This window comes from Nanorana parkeri, unplaced genomic scaffold (assembly GCF_000935625.1).
Source record: "Nanorana parkeri isolate BGI_ZX_2015 unplaced genomic scaffold, ASM93562v1 scaffold2276, whole genome shotgun sequence".
NCBI lineage: Eukaryota > Metazoa > Chordata > Amphibia > Anura > Dicroglossidae > Nanorana > Nanorana parkeri.
The window spans coordinates 82,220-107,320 of record NW_017308544.1 but is presented as its reverse complement, the minus strand read 5'-3'; the positions used below and the strand labels follow the sequence as shown (position 1 = coordinate 107,320).

Genomic DNA, 25,101 nt, shown 5'->3' with positions numbered 1-25,101 from the left:
GCTGTTATAGCTGCAAAGGGCGGAGCCAACCCAATACTGAACTCTACGGAGTAAGACTGGGATGCCATTAGAGTTCATGTGCGTGTAAAGAGAAGCGTCCCAATACTTTTGGTAATATAGTGTGTGTATGTATATATATGATGCACCAGTGCCGTTTAAAAAAAAAAACTTGCTGATACCGAATACCAATAGCGGAAGTCCCATTAAGGAAGCCGGGCGGCGTGTAATGACTCACCGCCTGGTTTCCTGATAAGACAGGAAACCGTCTCCATGCTCCCTTGTTGCCAAGTGGCCAATCAGGAAGCCAGGGGGAGGGTAATGACTCGCTGCCCGGCTTTCTTAATTGAACAGCTTACCGACCAATCAGGAAGCCGGGCGGCAAGTCATTAAACGCCGCCCAGCTTCTTGATTGGCCGGGAAGCCTGCGCTATGCTCTCTGGTGACAAGGGAGCATGGAGCTGGCTTCCCTTCAAATCAGGCAGCTGGGCAGCGTGGAATGACTCACTGTCTGGCTTCCTGATACCGAAAGTTCTGGTATCAGGATAGACATCGTGAGCATTTGGCTGAGTATGAGTACTCGCCAATAGGACTCGATGTTCGAGTCAAGCAAGATTTCTACTCGAACATTGGCAGTTCGTGTGTTCAGCGGGCTATTCGCACGCCGAGCGCCCCACAAGGTACTGCACACCGCACAGTGCCTTGTGAGCCCTGATTGGCTAAAGCCTTGCACCCGACCTGTGGTCAGGTACTGTGATCTGACCAATCAGGGCACAGTACTCTGTAAGAGCCATGATTGGGCAATGTAATGATGACTTTGCCCAATCATGGCTCACTTGTCAGATGCCGTAAAACTGTAAATGTAGGGGGGGGGGGAGCAATTAGACCCCTGACACTTCCCCTTTAAAATACAAAAGAAATTGAGGACACCAAATCCTCAATTTCTTTTTCAGCAGCCTCAGCACTTAATGAATGGAGAGCACTCCGTACAGTGGCTTCTCCCATTCATTCAGAAACTGCTGATAGTAAAATATTTACTATCAGCCGTTTCTGAATGGGGAGGAGCCTCTGTTCTGAGTGCTTCTCCCCATTGAGAAAATCTTGAATGAACAGGCTGTGAGGGGTGCATGCCAATCTGATGTCCTGGGTGAAAACTGCACAGGCATTGCAAACCCCAGAAAAAGACATGGAGGAGCTGATTAAGCACCTAGTACAAGCCACAGTGGCCCAACAGCAGATCAGTGGACAGGCAGTTTTAGCACAACAGGAGACCAATCGCCTGCTGGCTGAACAGATCGCAGCATTACAAAACACATTGACGCAGCAAATCAGATGGGTCCAGGAGGTTGGTGAAACACCAAGTAACCCTCGGAAAGGCTGTGCAGCGGGCTCTGCAAAAGATGACCCCAGCAGACAGTGTGGAGGCTTATCTTTCCCTCTTTGAGTGAATTGGCACATGGGAAGGGCTGTCTGAGGTGGACTGGGCAGATGTACTGGCCCCTTTCCTAATTGGAGAGTCCCAACAAGCATATTTTGATCTGGCCCCTGGAACTGCATGCGTTTACATGCAGTTGAAAGTAGAGATTTTGCCAGAATGGGGGTGACTGTTACTTTAAGGGCGAGCCGGGTCCATGCCTGGCGCTATGTCCAGGCCAAGCTTGCCCGTGCACAGTTGTTTGCTCTGTTGCACCTCCTGAAGGACTGGTTACAGCCGGAGAAACTTTCCCTGCAGCAGCTCGTGGAGCGGGTCGCCCTGGACCGCTTTGTGCATGGCCTCCCCAAGGGACTGTATCGTTGGGTGACCCAGACAGCACCTAATTGCACACCTGTGCACAGCACTTATGGGAAGTGTGCTGGCTAGTTTTCTGGGCTCCAGCTGGGAAGAGTAACAGGAATGTTCAGGAGTCAGGTGGACTCATCCCATAAGGCAGAGGGGAGCCGGGTGGCTGTGTGTGCTAGAGGCACAGGAAGACAGCCGAGGAGGCTGAGAGAGCCATTTACACATGGACAACCTGTGTGACAACCTGGAGTCGGTTAGACTATGTGTTCTGTTTGTTGAAATACAAGCAGACTGTGTATTTTCGTTGATGAAGTTATGGTTCTGCTGTTCTGTTTATGTTTAAAACGGCTTCAAGACTGGTCTTTGAGCGCTCGCCATTTGGGCTACATTCCCCAAAGTCACAGTGTTAGATTTCATACTTCTCTTTAATTCATGTGTGCTTGACTAAACATAATAGAGGAATTGTGCATGAATTCACAGTGGGACATCGGGGGTGTTGATATAAAGCGAAGGTGTGAAGGGGATCGCCCCGTAGACAAATATATTTTGCATTTCTTTTGCTAGAGACACAAGCAGATGCTCCAAACAAAGGACATGTAAATGTGAACACTCAACATGACATGGATGCAACTTGCTTTGTTTACAAACTCTAAACTCAATATGTAAAGCTGTGTTCCCTTGTTTTACTTTAACATCTGCTATAATTGACACATTTATGCTACAGTATTGAATTATATTAGGATCTCTGGATAAAGGAAACTACAACAGTTTGCACAGCGCTTTACAATATGAGGAAGACATTACAATACAATTCAAGACAAGATGGTAAGGAGGGCCCTGCCCCTGAGGGCTTACAATCTAAAAGAGGAGGGGGAAGTGATACATGAGGCGGTAGCTGTGAGGGGATGAATTATTTGAGAATGTGATGGTTGTGTGGTTAGGTTGAGGTGGGCTAGGCTTCCCTAAAGAGATGAGTCTTTAGAGAACGCCTAAAGGCAGTCAAGGTGGGAGATAGACGAACAGGTTGGGGTAAAGAGTTCCAGAGGATGGGAGAGACTCTAGAGAAGTCCTGGAGGCGAGTATGGGAGGAGTTGACTAGGGAGCTATCACTGTAAGTAATAAGAGAAAAGTTAAACTAGCAGAACGCTGAAAGGAAGGGTAATAATCTTGCCTTCTTCAAAATTGCATATCTGAATGGAGTGGGTATTTTGTTTACTGTTATTGATTTTTGGGAAAGGAAAAAAATAATTTGGGACTTCATATCCAGCACATGGAACATTAACTGTTAAAAAACATGATTTTATAAATATTTCTAATATAAAAGCAATCTTTAACCACCTCCTGTCCATTGGCGGTGAGAAGACTATACTGTATATGCATATTACCAATAGTGTTATCTTCTTGAGTCTATTGACACTCTCAAAACACCACCTGTTGTACAACCAGTTGTCCGTTTTTAACATATCAAGGTTACCATTGATCTCAAGGAGTCAACACCTAACATATCTATTCTCGCAGACTAAAAGAGAAGATCTGCTCGGAAGATTAGCATACTAACAAACTAATCCTTTTATTTATACCAGTTCTCAGAGACGTTGGCCTTAAATTTACAAGCAAAAGATTTGGGTTGCTTTACTCCTGGAGATCCGCTTTTACTAGGTTATCCTTATCTGTGTAGGGAAAAATTAGTCCGTCAACCGTATCAGTAACCGATTGGTATCATATGAAAAAAACACAGGGTTGACTGCTTTTGAAGAGAAAGCAGTCGAGGGTTAAACAGAGATCGGGACAGACCAGAATTTATAAATTTGAATAAAAAACAGCTTTATTCGTGCATAACCAAGCACCATGCAAACTACGTGTTTCGCCCCTCCCCCACGGGCTTCGTCAGGACTCCCTGGGGGAGGGGCGAAACGCGTAGACGCTGCACATGGGAATGGTTGGATGACCCAAATCTGAAACAAACACTTTATTGCTCCTCAAATCCAGACCTTTAAACATGCTTCAAATTACCCCACTATCCCTTCCTCGGACGCTCTTAACATACCCTCACCAAGTCATCACTATACCGCTGGGATCCTATAACAGATATCGTATATTTGCCTTACTTATATATATATATACCCTCGGCCGAGGAAAATATGGACTCCACAAACAAGAAGGAAGAAACCGATCACAAGGCTCTCTTAAAATACGAACAAGAGGACATCTTCCCAAAGGATATGTGAGTTACAATAATGGAACTTTCCAATATCATTTCTCTGATCTTTTTCTCTGCTCCTATTCTTGTGAAACATCTTTCAAGTCAAACCCAACTTTCTAAACCTAAAATGTGGGAAAGAAATGCTAATATATAAGCTGGATGTATTGATAAAACGGAAAATAAAGGAACATCAGAAAAAATAAGAACTAGAGGTTATACGGAGAGAGGTATATAGAGCGTTGTCTACCTAAATAAATCTTTCTATCACTAAAAATATACAGAAGGGATAGCTAAGCAGTTGTAGCAATATTGTTACATTATGTTTTTGTACTATGTTTGATCGAAATAACAAATGGGGATACAATTTATCCGGTAAAAACAACCTGTTTTTTGGAAAAAAAAATTATACTTTTTTCAGGTCAATCAAAAATAACACAAGGGATAATCCTAAAAGAAATTATTCCTAAGGACTGGAAAATAAGTGCTAAGAACTTTTTATAGGGTCTATAACAACCGCCCGGAATAAAATAGACTCACAGTCAGTGAACATTCATGTTTTTTATTTTTTCGTATTGTTTGCATGGTGCTTGGTTATGCACGAATAAAGCTGTTTTTTATTCAAATTTATAAATTCTGGTCTGTCCCGATCTCTGTTTAACCCTCGACTGCTTTCTCTTCAAAAGCAGTCAACCCTGTGTTTTTTTCTTAAATTTACAATCCTTTTCACACCCGGGTGGCATTCGCGCCTCCTATTGTCAAGTCATACTTTTTAAGAACCCTTCATCATAGACACCTCTTAAATATTTATTAAATAGATTTAAGGTTTTAATCTTTTAATTTGGGCCTTGGAATTTCTTACAAATGGGTTGGTATGGTAACCTAGTTCATCAAATGTATTTGTGTTTTAGGATCTTTGTTAAGTGAGCTGGCCAATGTCTCCCAGTCACTTGGTTGGTTCACTAGTGGACTGGCTCTGTGGACTTCCCATTTGAGGGGAGTTGAAGGTTATGTTGGATGTTTATTTATCAATTCAAGGGTCTGGGATACATGTGCCATACTCTTATAGTTTGTACATAGTTCCTCATGTAGGGTGCTCCTTACTCTGGGTTTATGTTTAAGTGGATTACAGACTGCTCTTAGTAATTTTTGTGCTGTTTTTTCTCCCTTGATCTATTCTCTTTTTCTTTTGCTCTGTTTTTTTTTGCTTCTGTGCGTTTGTCTCCCCTCCTTTTTATTTTTTTTCTGCCCAAACTGAGGACTACCATTGCCTGTCTCAAGTATGCTGGTGTCTGCACCATTTGGAATATAAAGTTCTTTGCCTTACATTTTGTATGTATATTCTAAAGTTTGTTATGTTTTGGTAGAAGGTTAAATAAAGAATTTAAAAAAATTAATTTAATACAGAGTGTGCCTGGATGATGTTTTTTTTTAAAAACTACAGAGAAGCGGCAACCTCATGGACACTGGCGGCTCAGAGGTGATTGCGGACTATGCTCTTTGTAGTTCCCCCTGTTTGGGATCTTCTCAGATAACTTTCAGCTTTTGACAGTTGCCCGCTTATCACCCTCTCCCCACCATCTATTGGGAGGTCCTCTCTGTCCTTGGGCATGCTTGGGCCCTTGCTCTGCTGGTACGGCCGGCGCACACGGATTACTCTCTAGGAGCGATCTCCTGAGGAAGCACTTGGAGAGTGAAACGCGTTGAGAGAGAATCTCCATTCCAGATATAAGAAGAGGCATCTGTATATGTGAACATGTTATACCAATTATGTTTGTCATGGCCATCTAGCCTCACATTATAACTCTAGAATGGTTATTTGGAGATAAATCTGTTTTTCTTTTTCTGTTTTGTAATGTGCACATATCAATTATGTTTTTTAAACATTTTTAACCTTTGCATTATTAAATACTTTTGTTTTATCATGTGGTCATTTTTGGTCTTTGTCACTTGGTACCGAAAAAGCCCCACCGCCTCTCTTTATTTTTTGACTAAAAAAAAACTACAGGCTTTCAATAAAGAGAGCACAGCAGAGGATGTTTCCTTTCAAACACTCTGGGGGTTAATTTACTAAAGGAAAATAGGCTGTTCACTTTGCAAGGGAATTTTTCATTTATCTTAGTGAATAAGGTGAAGCACTGCTATAAAAAATGCAGTATATTTTTTATTCTTCCTGCACAGGATTGGGTATTCTGTGCAAATTAAACTTGAGGATCAAAGCCCCTGTATCAGACTGAATATGATTAACAGGGATATATATATATATATATAAGGATATATATATATCTATATATATATATATCTATATATATATGTGTGTGTGTGTGTATACTGATACATTTTTTCCAGACCAAGTATTCACAGGTACCAATTACTGAGTCCTTTTTCTTTAGTGTCATATTTGTAAAACAATACAGACTAATGATTTCAGGACAGTGGTGTAGCTCCAGGGCCCTAACTTCTGAGTTTTTCTCTAGTCTAGACTTGGAGCTGGAAAAGTATCTGTACTTGTATTTGTGCTAAGTACAGTACTTGGTATCTGTGCATCCCTATATATATATTTATTTATCTTACAAGTGTACAATTAAAATGTAACTGCTATGGACACAATAAACCCTTACAGCTTAGCCAAGTATGTCTGCAAACACAATTCATATTGTGTGTAGGTGCCAGGGTACCAAGAAACCAGACAGAAACTTAAAGTGCAGGTTTAAAAAATAAAATACATTTATTAAAAACAACAATAAACATAAATGGCAAAAAATTATGGAGAAAGTCCAGGACGTCATCATTGCCAAGCCAGAGATCAGATGCCAAAGCGGGTAGTCAGCCGAACCAGGTCAGGGATCACGAAGAGCAATATGAATGGAAACAATAGCCGGAGCCAGGTACCAGGAGATAAGTCAACCAGAGCCAGGGTCATACATAGAGAACAGGAACAACTGCAGAGCACTTGGTAGATTAGAACACATGCAAGGGCAGAGATTGAATGGACAGGCTGAGGGTTCAATAGTGAACTTGTGTTGCATCATCACTCTGAGACAGGAATTTGGCAGGAGGTTTGCTATTAGTTGCAGAATGATGATGTTTATAGGTTTGGTCATAAGAGGGTGTCAAAGAGGAACAAACAGTGTTTAAAGGCACTGCATACAAGACAGGCTGCAAGTAACTGGACAAGGAAGGGTACGAAACCCTGACAGTAGGGCTAGACAAATTACTGAGTGGATTATAAAATCACCTGCAAGTTTTATATGTGAGCTCTGTACACTGTAATGTCATTGAATTATTAAAATAATAGTGCATGTTCTTTTGAAAAATATATTCACTTAGCATAGTGAATGGGGTTAAGATGTGCCCGTTGTGGTTTTTTTAAAATGATTTCTCTTGAGCATGCTTGAGAATTCATAGAGAACAGATTCACCTTATTTACTCAGCTAAGTGAAGATACACTCAACAACTTCTTTTGTTTGCGGCCTTTCACATGTGATCACACATGCTGCGATTAACTGCATATGATCGCATTTGGATGCATCTGATTATATTAATATCATGGAGGAATTCCAGAGAAACATATAATCGGCCCTGTTCCCAAATATGATTAGGGTCTAACAGAAAAGGGAATTAGGAATAGGATATAGGATAGGAATGATCTCCTAGGTCAGTGATGGCGAACCTTCTTGAACCCGAGTGCCCAAACTGCGACGCAAAATCAATTTATTTATCTCAAAGTGCCAGCACTGAAAATAAGTTTGGTATTGCAGTTTGGGCGCTCGGGTTTAAGAAACGTTCAACATCACTGCCTAACGGCCTTGTACGGCTCTCACGGGGGACCCGAACGTCCCGGATCGCCTCTGTAGTCGGGCCGGTCACAATCAGGCAGCGGCGGTGACCTCTAAACAGGCAGATTAGACGGCTGCTTGTGGGGGCCTCCCGGGGTCCTAGCGAGGAGGAAGCAGCCGTCTAACCTACCTGTTTATTGGCTGCCGCTGCCTAATTGTGACTGGCCCGGATCGCATACCAAGGCGATCCGGGTCAGTCGGATCTATTTCAATTGGTGGTCCCTGAATGCAGTGGTGTATTCTGGTTTGGGGCTGCCCTAGGCAAGGCAAAACACGGGCGCCCCCACCCCCACTTAATTTACCCCACCCCTTCCTGTTTAAAACTTTTTGCGTGACCTGTCAGTCGCTGGATACAGTGCAAACACTGTATCCAGCTTTTGACATGTTCCGCTATTAGCATAGCAGGAAAGCTGTGGTCTCAGGGGGGCTTAGAAGGATTTGTGGGGAGCTCTGCGGGGTCTATGGTGGGTAGAGCCCACCACAGACCCTGCACAGGCCCGAGACCCTGCAAAGCCCCCCACAGATCCTGCACAGCCCTCTGGAGGCCCTGCAGTCTGCAGGGTCTCAGGGGGGCTGTGCAGGATTTGTAATGGGCTCTGCCCACCATGGGGCTACAGAGCCCACACAGATCCTGCAAATCCCCCATGAGACCCTGAAGATCTCAGAATTGCCGCTCCGTCCCCGTCTCCTCACGTCCTCTCATCTCCGCCTCGATCTCACTCTGTCTCTGGCTGTCTCATGCCGCTCAGTCCCCCGGCTCCTCTCATCCTCTCAAATCTCCGCCCCTATCTCCCTCTGTCTCCAGCCCCTGCCGCTCCGTCCCCCGTCTCCTCCGGCTCGCTCGCCCGCCGATTTCTCCCCGTCGGCTGCCTTAATGTTTTGTGGCCTGAACCTGGGCTCGCGTGCCAGCAGAAAGGGACTCGCGTGCCCTCCCTGGCACGCTTGCCATAGGTTCGCCACCACTGTCCTAGGTGATTCCTCCAGTGTCCAATGTATCATTTGAATGAAGTGTTTCTCATGTCGAGAGCATTGGAACAGCTTTTTCTCTTTTGTGGATATTCTGATGTTTTATTAGACTAGTCTTTTGTGTGAACTTCTTGTCACATTCTAAACATTGAAATGGTTTCTCTCCAGTGTGAGTCCTCCAGTGGATCCCAAGTTGAGCTTTGGTGATAAAACATTTGTCACACTGTGAACACCTGTATGGTTTCTCTCCTGTGTGGATGCTCTGGTGTTCAGTAAGATTTATCTTCTGTAAGAAGCTCTTGCCACATTCTGAACATCTATATGGTTTCTCTCCTGTGTGAATCTTCTGGTGTCTAATAAGATATGCCTTGGTTATGAAGCTCTTGTCACATTCTGAACAAATAAATAGTTTTTCTGCTCTGTGGGTTTTCTGGTGCTCAATAAGATTCCTCTTTTGTGTGAAGCCCTTGTCACATTCTGAGCATTTAAAGGGTTTCTCTCCAGTGTGGGTCCTCTGGTGATCAGTGAGCAGAGGTTTTGTGGTAAAACATTTGTCACATTCTGAACACCAGTAGGGTTTCTCTCCTGTGTGGATCCTCTGGTGATCAATAAGATTTTGCTTTAGTAAGAAGCCCTTGTCACATTCTGAACATCTATATGGTTTATTTCCAGTGTGAATCCATTGGTGTTCAGTAAGCTTTACCTTTCGTGTAAAGCTCTTGTCACATTCTGAGCATTTAAATGGGTTTGCTCCGGTGTGACTCCGCTGGTGAACAGTAAGAATTTTTTTTTGTGTGAAGCACTTGTCACATTCTGAACATTTAAATGGCTTCTCTCCAGTGTGAGTCCTCTGGAGTCCCCTGAGTGAATAGTGAGACCTCCCTTTTCTGTGAACCTCATTCCACATTCTGAACATTTAAATGGTTTTTCTCCTGTATGAGTCCTCCAGTGAATAGTGAGATGTCCCTTTTCTGTGATTCACTTACCACACTCTGAGCATTTAAATGGCTTCTCTCCAGTGTGAATCTTCTGGTGTCTGATAAGAATTTCTTTTTTTGTGAAACACTTTTCACATTCAGGGCACTCAAATATCTTCTCTCCTGTGTGACTCCCCTGGTTTTGAGTAAGATGTGTCTCTTGTTTTAAGCCCTTGTCAAATAGTTCCTCTTGATTATGAATCTTCTGGTGAACTGTTAGAAGTGACTCTGAAATGAAATGTTTCTCACACTCCGAGCACTCGTATAGCTTGTCTCCTCTGGGATTCATCATGTGCTAACGAATTCCAACTTAGCAGTATTAAGTTTTCGGACTGGTTGAATCCAAAATTCAAGAATTATGGTGGATCCCTACAAAAATAAAAATACATTATTTTAGAATGATAGAATATTGACAACAGATAAAGACCAACCTTGGAATTGAATGAATTCTAGAGCTTAACCCCACCATTGTATGTCTTTCAACGGTTTGCTTTTCAAATCATTCGCTTTTATAGTTTTTTTTCCCCTACATTTACACCACACAGAGAATATAAACAAAAATAACTAAAAACATTTTTTTTCTTTTTTAAGTGAACCCGTTTCATGAAATATCTTTTTACTCTGAGGCCCTAAACAGGAATGGTGGAATAATACAACCATTTCTTTTTTTGAATCCAGCAGCAATAGCAAAGGCTCAGGGCAGTTGGGTCTGTACTTGTACACATTACAACAGCAAAAAGTTTCCCAGCACACTCACCAGCCAGTATGCAAAAAAACCTGTCTAACCGCTAAACAGAGGTTTAGATACACGTCTTCTGCAGAATAGGTGAAAGCCACACTGCCTCGTCAAGGGCCCTCTGTGTAGTGCGGACCTAACTCTAACCTATGAGAGTCTCCATCTTGGAGCACATGTAGCAAAATATAAAATTGGGTGCAGGATCACCAGGAGTCAGCCCAACCCCCTTAAAGGCACAGAGACACACAATGGACCCCACACATCACAGCTAAGACCCGCAGTGTGTCACTGCACCAAATCAGTCAAGCAAAACAAATGGCAAATGCACTCTTCAACTCATAACCAGCTTCAAGCAAGGTGCACATGGAAGGGCTTTATACAGTACAACAAAAAACGTTTCCCAGCACACTCACCAGCCAGCATGCAAAAAAAATGAGGGGCCTTGACGAGGCTGTGCGGTTTTCACATATTCTGCAGAAGACATGTATGTAAAACCTCTGTCTTTAACCTTAGCGGTGAGACAAGTTTTTTTTTGGAGGTAGCCGGAGTTTGGCTACCCCTGTCCTACACCATGGATGTACCCAGCATTACCTAATATTACTTCTCTGTGTCATTTAGGCCTTTTTTTCTTGTACCTCCAGCTGTGGTGGAACTACAAATCCCATGAGGCATTGCAAGATTCTCACAGCCACAGACATGACTCCAGGAGAGAGATGCACCATGGGATTTGTAGTTTCACCACAGCTGGAAGGAGGAGATAAGTCACTGTTCTGGTTCCCGCATGTGTGTGTAAATAAAATTGTGTACTGTTAAGCTTTATGGACAACAGCATGTATTTCAGCAATGGAGCCAAGTAGAGCCTTGAAAACTCATGAAAAAGCCTATAGCTCGAGGTACTGGTTCTATATGACTTCTGCAAATTATTTCATATTCATGGTTTCTACCTCCAATCTATACACCACTATTTAATTCTGTGGTGACATAGTGACTGGCTGGAGGTACCATGGCACACAGCTGGGTACACGCTATCCATATTCCAAAGTGTCAGATAACAGTGGTGCTCTTAACTCTGCAAGAGAATGAGGACTTCTTGATGATGTTGTGGTTGGCCCACTCAATAAATCTTTTATTTTTAAAATTGTTTCATCAAAAAGGTTGACCCAGGACAGTCCCTGGTAACCCACAAAACTGTTATTAATGCATACAACAGGTTCAACCTACTTGAAACTATTTTATGCACTAAGAACTGTTCTGTGGGTTACCAGGGATTTCCTGGGTCAAACTTGACCTGTATGACCTGTATAGGCAGGTCCTAGCTTCGAGCATTATGAAGGTTGAGGAGTGCTATCTGCCTGAACTTACTATATACTTTATTTATATTCAGTATAAAGCGAGAGAGAGAAAAAAAAATAAGGGCAGAGTTAAAATACTGTCAAAAAAGAAATGACTATTAACTAGAGGTGCACCAAAATGGAAATTTCAAAACCGAAACAAAACCAAAAAAAAAATTGTCAGGCCAAAACTGATACCGAAAATGTTTTTATATTTATTTGTATTTATTCATTCATTTTTTATTAAATATTTTTATTTTTTACTTTACTTTTAATGGCTTCGGGGAAATATTGGGGGTCTGATATTTCCCTTTTAAAATAGAAAAAGAGATTGAGGACACAAAGTCCTCAATCTCTTTCTGCAGCCCCTCTATACCGAGTGTTCCTGTTCGTTGATAACATGAGGACATGTGTGTGTGTTTTCTATAACTACAACTATGAATGAACAGGAGGTGATGTAGATCACTCCCATTCATTCTTAATTGAGGCTATAGTACACATACTATGTACAAACACTCAGTGATCACTGATCACTGACTGCTTGTACCCGCTCTCCATCCTGACAGCTGTCACAGGAGGCTGAGCAAGCGGTGCAGGGAGGAGAGCTCAGCCTCCTGTGACAGCACTGGCTGTCTTCGCCCCCACACCGCTCTGCCCTACTGTGATAGGAGGCTGAGCAGTGTGGGAGGAGAGACACCGACCGTTCACGATGCTCTCCTCCCGCAGTGCTTGCCCGGCTTTCACACTTTATCTCCTCCCTGCTGGGACACAAAATGTCTCTGTGGGGAGGAAAGAAAGCAGGGATGCGCCGATGTATCGGCACAAAAATGGCAATTTCGGCATTTAGCCAAATGTTCCATTTTCAGCCGATATGTTTCGGTGGCCTGATGTATCAGTGCACCCCTACTATTAACCAAGACTTAATTTTGATATTACAATAAAAATCAGGAGTTTTAAAAGGAGAACTATGAGGTGAGTGCTTTTCACCTCATAGTTCTAGCCGATCTGTGACAATGAGACTGTCACAGGTCGGCTCAGTAGATCAGGAGGTGAGGAAACACATACCGGCGTTCGCTCACCTCTCGATCCTGTCACGGCTCTCTGCCGTGACAGGGGAGGGGCTGGATTCCCCCCTCCGCCATCCGCCAGAGCTGACTGGCGGAACGGACGGGGGAGGGGCGGGTACAGTTGGCTCTACCTCTAGATAGGCTGAGCCAGCTGTCAGTGACGCAGCTGGGCGGATCCCGGCACAATTGTCGGCATCCGCTTCAGCGTCTCAGTATACTGCGAGCAGCAGCTCGCGGTATACTGCGGCGTCTCAGTATGCCGCGAGCTACAGCTCGCGTTATACTGAGCCTAGGGTGACGGGAGGACGCTAGTTTGTGTCCTCCCGTTACCCTAAGGATAACTATGGGGAAAAGCCTTAACCCCATAGTTCTCCTTGAGTAAGGGGAAATTTCTCTAACAAAGCCCCAGATAGCAGTAAAATCTTAACAGATATGCTAATCATTCTCCACTATATCCAAAACGGAAAAATGTTTGGCTGTAGGAACACTTTAAATTTGTTCACGAGGTACAATTATATATAATGTTCAGAGTCATGAGACAAGAAGCTATAATCCTTTCTAGAAATATAAGGAGAAACTTTCTGAGCACTGGATTTTAAAAAATTCAGATTCATTCCAAGCTGAATAAACATTCCAATACATGTAATGTTTCCAGGTTAGTGATTTGCTAACTGGCATTACCTATTGCATGGATTTAAGATAAATACACAAGATATACCCCAGCTGCAGCCAACATATCTCTCAGATCAACGTTCATATAGAAAAAAACATTTAAAATGTAGTCCACAATCACATAGAGACCACCTACCTGGTATAATGTAGAATGGGGTCCTATAGAAGCTTCTTGTTCTCTTGACCAGCAGTTCTTGTAACTGACTGAGCCCAACCTCGCCTTATATTAATTTCACCACCATTCATTTACATGTGCTGGATCTTCATTGGCTGAAAAGGTGAGATCTACATCACAAAAGGAATGTTTACATTGTAATTAGGCAGTTTCAGCTGTTCTTTGTTTCCGCTCTCCATCACAAGCTCAGCCAGGACAAGTTCATTACCATTCTAATACATGGAGGGAGGACAATATAGTTTTGAGTAAAGAAATGAAGGGTTAAACCCCTTTAAAGTTATTTTTGCTGTCTCTTTAACATTGGGGAGATTTCATATGTCTCATAAAATCGGTATCTACCATAAAAACACCTTTGCCTCCTAAATGTTTTAAAGTAATTTTTTTCTGTATGCTGTGTGAATAGGAACACATAAGGAACATATGGAGAGGTTTTCCTAAATTTGACTGCAGAGTGGAAATATACTTAATGAGATCATTTATTGTTAAGGAACTAAGTCAGGTTGTACAAAAAAGTACATTGGCAAGAAATCACCTGTTATTTTTAGAGGACCGGTTCAATCTTTGTGCATTTAACCCCTTGCCGTACGCCCATTGTAAAATTACAGGGCGGATGCCTCCTGGCGGGATGACATACACTTACGTGATCAGGGGCGGACTGACCATTCGGGCAGTCGGGCAGGGACCGAGGGCCCGCGGCCCTCAGGGGGCCCGTCACTGACCGTCCCCTCGCCGCTACCTCTCTGCCATCTGCACCCGGTCAGCCCGCCCGCGTCAGATGCAGCTCTGTAAAGGCCGTGACACACTGCACGCGAAGCCGTGCAGACGAAGCAAAGCTATCCTGCACGGAGCTTTGCGTGCAGTGTGTGAGCTGAGTGCAGTCAGATGATTGACTGCACCTTCAGCCAATCGGCTCGTCTGTAACAACCGGCCAGACGTCGCATCCCGTTGCGCCGGTTTATACGCGCGAGCTGATTGGCTGAAGTTGAAATTGTTCATCTCGGCACGCTCAGCTCCGCGAGCTCTCGCCAGCTGAGGTGCCCAGAAGAAAATTACATGACACACTGCTCGCAAAGGCAGCGCGCCACCACTCCGCGCTGCTTCGCCTGCAGTGTGTCACGGCCTTAATAGCCGGCTGCTCGCTCCTCAAGTGGGTCCTCGTCAGGTCCCCAGCGGGCTGCCCTCTACACTGCCTGATTACCGACCCGGATCGCATACAAGGCAATGCGAGCGGCCGGCGATTACAGAGCTGCATCTGATCATGATGCGGGCGGGCTGACCTTCAATTTTTTTTTTTAGAAATGTTTTGCTGCAGCAGGTTCTATACATCCTACAGATCCGCCACTTTACAGGCAGGTTAAGTGGACCCCCCAGGCATGATATTTGAAGGAATTTTTCATTTTATTCTTACCCCTTAAGTGATGTTAAAATCACTGCTCCTCAAAAAACTTTTTTTTTTTGGTTGTTTTCATTGATTCCTGTCCTCCAGAGCAGTACCCGGACCACCATACACCTTTTATGGACAATAACCTGCATATAAGACCTCTTAAAGGGGCCAATCATTTTCGAAAGTTCGACCCCCATTGACTTGCATTAGGCTCGAGTTCATATTCGAACTTTTCGGCCGTTCGGGTGTTCGAATACAAACCGAACACAGGGGTGTTCTGCCCATCACTAGTGTGGAGGAGCTTACAATCTATAGGGGAAGACATGAACAGTCTAGAAGGTGGAAGAGCTTACAATCTGTTAGGGGATAAAGAAAGAATACAGACTATAAGAGATCTTAGAATATATTATGGTATTTAGGAATTATATAGAACGTTGGAAACTTTAAAGTCAATCAAAGCAGATCTAAACTGTAACTAAAAAGACTGCTTTTATTCTTGTGTTTTTGTTTACTTCCTCCTCAGTGCTGCTGATCTTCCATAGCCTATTAGAAGCCACTTTCTGTCTAAGTGCTTATAATCCAGTGACAGTTGCATGTAATTGCTATGGACATGGTATGTGACAGTGACAACGTAGGAACATCGCTGAGCAATGACGATCATCTTGGCCATTTACAGGGGTCAGTTTACTAAAGGGAAATAGGCTGTCCACTTTGCAAGGGAAGTTGCACTCTGCAGGGGAAGTTTCCCCTTAGATTAGTGAATGAGGTGAAGCTCTGAAGACTCTGCTTTCATAAAATATAAAATGTTTTGGGTTGGTTTAACTAGTCTGAAGGCCTAAAAAGTGCATTTTAGCCTGCATGCAAGAAATGCAAAAATGGCTCTTGCAGCAAAAAGGTCCGTGAGCTACATTTCCCCTTTGCTCTGTTTCTGCAAATAAATGGATTATTATGAAGCCATCATATCCCTATGTATGAATGGGGAGGTTGTCCATACACACCTGGATTATCACAGAACATTGCAGGGTACAGGTATGTATTTCTGATCATTTTCCAGCTGCCAATTTGTTGTCCGCTGACATATTTATATGACGGGTAATTATATTCATAGATATGACTGAAGCCTGGTCATGAGGTGTCTTTTACAGTGAGTATATCTGGATGGAGCTCAGCAGTGATCTGTTCTCTGGATGTAACTCACCAGGTATTGCGCATAAGTCCTTAAAGTATACCCATGGACTTCATTTACAAATGATTAAAGACTGATTGAATCCAAAAACCAAACCAGCAAAACCAATGGTGAGCCAAAGTATTCCAGTTAGTTTTTTTATAAAAAGCTTTCAGAGTGCACATGATCACTGTATCAGAGCTGAAATTGTTGGTCATGCCTGAGTGGTCTTGAAAAGTTGCAATGTGACAAGTTGTGTGTGCATTAATAAAATGATCACTGCTTGAAAATTGAACCATGGTGGGCTGGTGACATACTTTACTATTTAGAGCTGAAATTGTGGTCACGTGATCAGGAACCACTCTGATTGGTTCCCGATTTGTCAGTGGGGACACCGGATGGTGGTGACAGCTGGGATTGAGAATGTGTAGCGGTTTGTTTTCAAAGGGGGAGATTATTTATTCATGTACCCATGACACGGTGCATCATGCCGGGGAACAATGATAAAAAGATTGTTGGTGGGAATGGGTTAAATGACATCTCATCTAGTCTACTATAGAAAGCCGACCTTTCAGTAAATTACAAGGTCAGTTTATAATGTTTATGGCACCTCCTTTAACAATCACCAGCTAAAGGTATGTGTACAATATACCTGTACAGAAAAATGGAGATTTCATATTTACTTTACCCCGTCTTCTAGATGTGCCTGGCAAGGATCATGTCACCCTCCTTTTGGCTACATCCTGAGATATGATGAGGGGGCCCAAATCTTTCTAGAAAATGCTCTTACTATGGCTAAATCTTACAAATCTTGCTACATTTAACCAGCTCTGCATTCTCCATCAAAAAAATCCAAAGATGGTGGGAGGTAAGGTGATTTTAAAATCTAACTTTTTCTCTTCATAAGGGCATTGTATATGGCTCCATTGATCAAATAACCCCCTGTAAAATACTTGGATTCAAATTTGATTTGGCTTAAAGGGAATTATAGAATGGGCCCATTTGTATATATAGGTTTTAACAGACCTTGTGCTTATGAATGTATGACTTTGAAACAGACATCTCCTTTAGCTGCTGCCCTTGAAATCTGAGCTATGTCAGAATTTGAAGAGAACTGTAAGAGTTAGCAGCTGTTCGAACATGTCAATAGAAGGCTATCCATATTCAAAATAGGTTTGTAGAATGACGTTTAGAAATCTTGATGACTTAAAGGAGAACTATGAGGTGAGTGCTTTTCACTCACCTCATAGTTCTAGCCGATCTGTGACAATGAGACTGTCACAGGTCGGCTCAGTAGATCGGGAGGTGAGCGAACATATACCGGCGTTCGCTCACCTCTCGATCCTGTCACGGCTCTCTGCCGTGACAGGGGAGGGGCTGGATTCCCCCCTCCCCGCTCCATTCCGCCAGGGCTGACTGGCGGATCGGACGGGGAGGGGGTGGGTCACTCAAGCAACTGGGAATCTCGACATCGATGTCGGGATCCGCTGCGGTGTCTCAGTATACCGCGAGCTGTAGCTCACGGTATACTGAGCTTAGGGTAACGGGAGGACGCCTGTTTGTGTCCTCCCGTTACCTTATAGGATAAGCCAATCATTAACGTCGATTTTGGAATATAAGCGACAGGGACTTCACACTACACAAGATCACACTGGAAGCCACAGGGAAGAATTTCACACGAAGAGAACTCTAACACGCCCACAAGAAAGCACACCTGCTAAGACAGTTCTTATCTAACGCCTCTAAAGGCTGAGAGAGAAGCAAACATGAGGTGATATACTTTTAAGCTCAGCTAAGAACTATATACTTTGAACTATCTATTTTTTGTATATTACACTTTTGCTATATCATTGTATGCTGTTGACTTTACGTTTTATACAATTGAAGTCACAAGTTTTTCATTCTACAACTGGACATTCTTTGATGAAGATTAATCACCTTAAGACGCTTAAATCGTAAGTGTCATTAAATAAATATTTTCTAACACCCCCCAACCACTAAATTCAATAATAACTCTCTGGTAATGAATGACACGACACTGGTCTTGGATTTTAGTGGCCACAGCAGCCACTTTATTATTTAGTATCAAAGCCAAATTAACAATTGTAACAAATTAACTGACCATAGGATATCATGGATATCATATCAAGGAGTTAAGGTCCTTGATATGATATCCATCACCACAAAATAGCCAGCATCTGCCCACACGGCCCCCAGCCACACAGCACCGCCTCAGAGACTTGTAATCTGACATCAGATACTAAGTAACTAATGATGGACCCATTAAGACAGGGATGCCATACCAAAGACCGCGCACCACTGTCACTAAAACCTCAAGAAAATATGTTGCTCCTCAAGGACCCAAATACACTGCTCGGCTGCAGTGACAAAACAACATAAGAAAACAGACAGAAAAAGAACACAGTGGGCAAGAAGGTAGAAAATGAGAGAAGGGCACAAATGCAACCAAAAAAATATGACAAAGCAGGGTGGGAGGCTGTTTCTGTGCTGCTGACCCCACCAAGACTGGAAGCTTTCCTTCCCAGGGGGCCACCTGTTCTCCTCCTCTCAGCACCCTCTAAACCCTGTTAGCCTCTCCAAGACCTTGTCATGCTGGCCTTACCCCGATGCCTTCGTCTGCTGCTCCGGGCCTGACTCTACAGTTGCCTTTGCACATACTTTCAACAGCTGTTTTTTTGCAGGTAGAGGACGTCCAACCAGTGGCGGAGCTAAGGAACAAAGGGCCCTGGTGCAAGATTTTTTTGGGCGCCCCCCCCCCCAAATAAAAAAAAACACACCAGGGACCCCGCAGAGCCAAGCAGAGACCCTGCTGAGCCTAACAGAGATCCCACAGAGCCCATCTGAGAGTGACCCTGCATAGACTCTCTATGGTGGGCTTTGCAAGGTCTCAGGTGGGCTGGTCAGGCTCCCTTTACCTGCTCCTCTTACCTGTCAGCCCCAAGCCGCCCGCTGCTGGGCCCCGGCCTCCTCCACCTCCAGGCATCAGCCTCCTTCTTCTTCACTGCCGGGCCCCTGACTCCTCGGCCGCCACCGGCAGGCTGGCCTCCGCCTTCAGCAGTGCCTCCACCGCAGGTCCCCGACTACCGCCACTGCCAGGCCGCGACTACCACCACCGCAGCTGCCGGGCCCCAACTACCGCTGCTGCCTCCTCCTCCTCTCCCGCAGGGCCTCTGGCCCCAGCCCCCTCCTCTGCCAGGCCCCGGCCTCCTCCATCTGAGATAATAGTTGCGCCACTGCTACCACCCATAGTATCGGGTGTCTGGCATCCCCCTCTTGCTATAGTGACCCATGTAGCGTGGAGAGTGGGGCGGAGGAACCAGCACGGTCCCGAACGGGATCTAGGCATCTTGACTCAGCCTCCAATATCCCGGGCTTTCAAACAGCGGTGACTGCAGTGACACGGAGCTGTCAGCCGCAACCACTCAGTGTACTGCAGAAACGGGAGCAGGTGTACACTGTCTCGGAGCAGCACATCGGGCAGGTCAGTGCACGAATTAGAGCAGGCTGAATGTGTTTGGTCCGATGGCCAGTCCAGCTACACTCTCGGCGCAGAGATGGGGGGCCCGCTGGCCACCGATCGGGTGCTGGGACTGTGCTGGGCCCCGAGGCCCTGGTGCGTCCGCATCGCCTGCACCGGCGGTAGTTCCGCCACTGCGTCCAACCATTATAAAAGGACCATGCATTGTAATACAAAGGCTGCTTTTATGTATATTTCATTTTTTTTTCCGCCACATCGGGATAACACCTACTTTATATTTATTATATGTTCCCATTCACATTACATAACTTGCAAAACATTTTTACAAAATTCTGCTTACCATTTTAAGCATTTGTATTTGCTTAAAAATCCCTTCTTAGCTTTCCCCTAAATAATGGTTAGGAGGGGGCCGTGGGAAGTTAAGTTTAGTCTAGTTAACCCCGTCTGTACTGTGCTGGGAAATCTCATTATCATTTGTAAACCAGATTTGAATACCATTTGTAAACCAGATTTGAATACTATCTGTCCTAACAAAGGGCTAAATACTTAGATGCATTGTATGTTAATGAGAGGAAAAAACACAAACAAGGGGCGCCTTTCCTGGTGCAGAAAAAATGAATAAGATCAGAATTGAAGAAACATATAAAACATACTCACAAAATTCATGATAGAAGTATAAAAAGACACTTTGTTTGTGCTTTTTCCCTAGATTTACAGTCTCCCCGGCTGATTTGGGGCAGCATCCTATAGACGCACATCTTTTAAACGTGTTTTTAAACATGTTTTTTATTTTTCTCATTCACCAATTTTTTATTCATTCATCTATTTCCAAATAGACTTTGATTCTAATTTTATTCATGTGTACATTGGTTTGTACTGGTTGAGCAGTCCCCTCTGGCGCTTTTTTGTTTTTTCGTTAATGAGAGGAAGTTCAGTCTGTTCCTCAGATTGTCTCTCTACTTTCACTTTCAAACTGAACAGAGTAGCTTAAAATGAATAACGGTCTTCACCAAAGACACTTCTAAAGATATGATCTAGGGTAGTGGTTCTCAACCTGTGTAACCTCCGGACACACATTTGTCCTTGATCGTTAAGTCGCGAACCAAGTCGCGCTGCAATAGAACGCACGCCATTGCGGTACCGCATATTCCGGTGCGGGCGATTGAACTGTGGGTGGGAGGAGCGTTTGGGGTGCCATTCAAATAAATACCAGAACGCGTAGTAGATGCGATTGAATTGCATACGGTGCATTAATTGCATGGAAATGTGTGATTAATGCACTGTGCTAGTGGGAACAAGTCCTCAAAAACACTGACAGACGCACACAACCGCAGACACAATCACACACACTCACAGACATTCCCTACACATACGCACTCCAAAAAAATTATTTTACGAGAACTGGAATGGATCCTCAGCCTGGGGTCCAGTGGCCTGGAGTCCAGTGTGTGCTGCTCTGCTGTGGTGGAGCTCCATCCATATGTGCATTGCCTGTCGGGACAGGAGTCATACACCTCTACAGAACATGCAAGTGAGCTGTAAGCAATGGATGTATGGATGGAGCTGCCTCACGGCCCACCCCACCTCAAGCTGACACTCAGCACCGTGCAGTATATTTTAAATGGCTGCTTGGCACAAGAACTTACAGTGCTAGGGGGAGGCTGAGGAGCCTCTCACCTAGAACCGTGGAAGGCTTGCGGTGACCCAATGAAAATGGGGTCGCTACCCACTTTCGGGTCATGACCCACCAGTTGAAAACCAAGGATCTAGGGTAAGATATCTAAGGTAAGAATTTTTGTTTAAAGTATTTTTTTGCATGCTCTATGAATAGGAAATATAAAGCCCCACTTGGGATTATCTTTCTTATTTGTCCTCTCACCTTCAGACAAGGAGTAATTAAATCATTATTGATTCTGCTTCCATATTTCCACACTGTCATTCATTGGTTAAAAAAATTAACAAAAAGAAAGTTATGTGGCCAGGCTTCACTAAACAAGTTTGGTAATTGTCTACATTATTCATGGACAGCAAACACAGTAATTCAAGAAATCTTTATTACCTTCAGAAATTAGAAAATTATCATTAACTAGACCATCCATGAACGATGCTTGTGTTTTTCTAGTCGGTCCTGGCTGAGACACCCAGGCTGAGTTTGTTATAGAGGAACGTTGATCAGCAAGAATGGATGTTAGCAGCTTTTCAATTCTGCTTCCCCCTAGAGAGTCTCCTTCCAGTAATGTCCCTTCTCCCTCTTCTATATGAAAACATACTCCTCCAGTAGGATTTAACTTTTATATCTTTTCAAGACCTTCTCAAATTCAGAGCATGACAACAGCATTTTCTCCAGTGTGGATTCTCTGGTGTCCAATAAGATTTATCTTTCGCGTGAAGCTCTTGTCACATTCTGAGCATTTGAATGGTTTCTCTCCAGTGTGAGTCTTCTGATGATCAGTAAGATGTGACTTCACTGTGAAACATTTGCCACATTCTGAACACCAATATGGTTTCTCTCCAGTGTGAATCCTCTGGTGCTGAATAAGACTTTTCTTGTGTGAGAAGCTCTTGTAACATTCTGAACATTCAAATAGCTTCTCTCCTGTGTGAGTCCTCTGGTGTTCAGTAAGATGTCCCTTTTTTATGAAGCACTTGTCACATTCTGAGCATTTGAATAGTTTCTCTCCAGTATGAATCCTCTGGTGAATGACAAGATATCCATTTTGTGTGAAGCACTTTTCACATTCTGAACATTGAAATATCTTCTCTCCAGTGTGAATCTTCTGGTGTTGAGTAAGAGCTCCCTTTTGTGTGAAGCATTTGTCACATTCTGAGCATTTGAAAGGCTTCTCTCCAGTGTGAACCCGTTGGTGTTGAGTAAGAGTTCTCTTTTCGGTGAAGCTCTTGTCACATTCTGAACATTGAAATGGTTTATCTCCAGTGTGAATCCTCAGGTGTTTAATCAAATTGTCCTTTTTTGCAAAACACTTGTCACATTCTGAGCACTCAAATGCCTTCTCTTTTGTGTGACTCCTCTGGTGTTGAGTGAGATGTGTCTCGAGTTTTGATCCCTTGCCAAATGGTTGCTCTTCATTAGGAATCTTCTGGTGAACTGTTAGAAATGATTTTCTAATGAAACTTTTCTCACACTTTGAGCACTTGTATAGCTTATCTCTGGGATTCATCGTGTGCTAAAGAATACCAACTTAGTAGTAGTATATTTTCAGACTGCTTAGATCCAAAATTCAAGAATTATGGTGGATTCCTAAAAAAAGATGAAAACATATTATTATAGGACATTGACAACAGATAAAGACTCACATTGGATGTCAATACATTTCTGTAGTTTTACATCACAGTTGCATGGCATTAGAAGTATAAATGATAAGTGCTTCTAAATTTACACTGTGCAATAAAAAGATAAATAACCAAAAACAGGTTTGTCTTTTAGAAGTGGAGAATCATTTTACTTCCCTTTGATGAAGTATCTTTTACTCTGAGCCCATAAACATGAATGTTTGCGTCATACAACTATTTATCTTTAATGGTTCAGTGGTCAGAATAAATGCCTCCATGCAGTTGGAGTTGTACCTGTACATGTGACATCCCTTTGATATCTATGAAATCAATAATTGCACTGATAAGTTACATATAGTTAATATACTGGGTACATCTATAGCATAACATTTTGCAAAACATTAGGGGTTTCTAGAGCTAGAACAGAAGATTTACCTTTTCCAACACCCTCTGCCTCTGATTAAAAAATCAGATGGGCTCATCTAAAGGGAGGAATGAGGAATCACTGTTTTGGTTCACTAACCTGTGTGAGTAATTATGAGCTTGAGCTGTTGAGTTCTGTAAAAAGCCATAGTCAACAAATAACTCAGACAGAGCCTTGAAAACTAGTGAAAAAGCCCACAAGTTTATAAATGTGATATATTATATAGTGTACGTGAAATGTGTAAGTCTAGCCAACATTTGTTGTTAATGAGATGGGGCAGGTTTAAAACCCCTGTTAGGGTTTATTGGTATTAGGGCAAGTGATTTTCTTTCACTTTCTGTTCTGTTAAGAACAGTTTAATCAGACAGGAAGTGAGAACATCTGCAGGGACACAGAAACCAATACAAAGCTCAAAGGGTTTTAGCATTTCCCTTCTTAATTAAAAGCACAAAAAAAAACTTTTTACTTCTGCTTGTGTTGATTTTGAAGAGTTTTTACACTTCCTCTCTGGCAAAATGGTTGTCACTGGGAGAAAGGCACTTAAGGGGAAACCTCTAAAGCTAACCATACACTGTACAATCTGACTGACAATCTTTAGAATGACTAAAACTGTGCCACATGAAAACAGACCTAAACTTGCATTTTGTATCAAATGAAGCACTTTTGCACTACATAGTTGATGATAGATCCAACAGAGATTGTACACTGGATTGTATAGTGCATGGTCAGTTTAACAGAGCCTAAGATAGCAGTAAAATCCAGACACTGACATAATACTTCTCCATTCTATCCGGAACTGAAAACAAAATGTTCAGCTATACATACATTTTAAATTTGGAATTTATACACTGTATAATATGTAGCTCAGAGTCATGGGACAAGAAGCTATAAACTAGGGATGCACCGATACCAGTTCAGATACCAGTGCTGATACTTGGCATTTTCATGAGAACTACCAGGGTTGCAGCGGTTGCAGCTGGGACCGGGCCCCGGTGCTCCACCACTGTCCTGAAATCATTAGTCAAAATTGTTTTAGAAAAACTGTCACATGACAATAAACATAAATGTATCAGTACTTGTATCTGTAAGTACTTGGACAAGTATCAGTACTTGTACTTGGAAAACTGGTATCGATGCATCCCAAATATATATGTTTATTTTAAAAAAATCGTACATTAAAACAGAGATGTACAAATCCCAGGAGCTCCGTGTGCTCCTTACAAATGACAGCTGCCTCCTCCCTTTTGAATTTTTCTTTAGTCTAGTCTTGGAGCTGGAAAAGTATCTGTACTTGTACCGAGTATAGTACTTAGTATCGGTGCATCCCTACTATAAACTCTTCCAGAAGTGCAACGAGAAACTTGCTGAGTGCTCATGGACTGGATTTTATAATATTCAGATTAATGTCAGACTGAATAAACACTCCAAGTGATGCAATGTTTCCAATTTATTAATTTCATTTCTGGCATTATCTGTTGCCTGGATTTGATCGGAATACCGAAGTAATCTAAGAAGAGCACTGAGATATACTCTGCCTGCAGCCAGCATATCTTTCAGTTCAATGTTCATAGAAAAAAAAACATGTAAGTTGTCCACAA

General features: G+C 43.1%; 1 pseudogene; it reads right to left on the bottom strand.

Moving 5' to 3' along the window:
• Positions 1–8,831: 8,831 nt before the first annotated feature.
• On the bottom strand, positions 8,832–10,070 carry LOC108801275 (annotated as a pseudogene).
• Between the last annotated feature and the right edge of the window lie 15,031 nt (positions 10,071–25,101).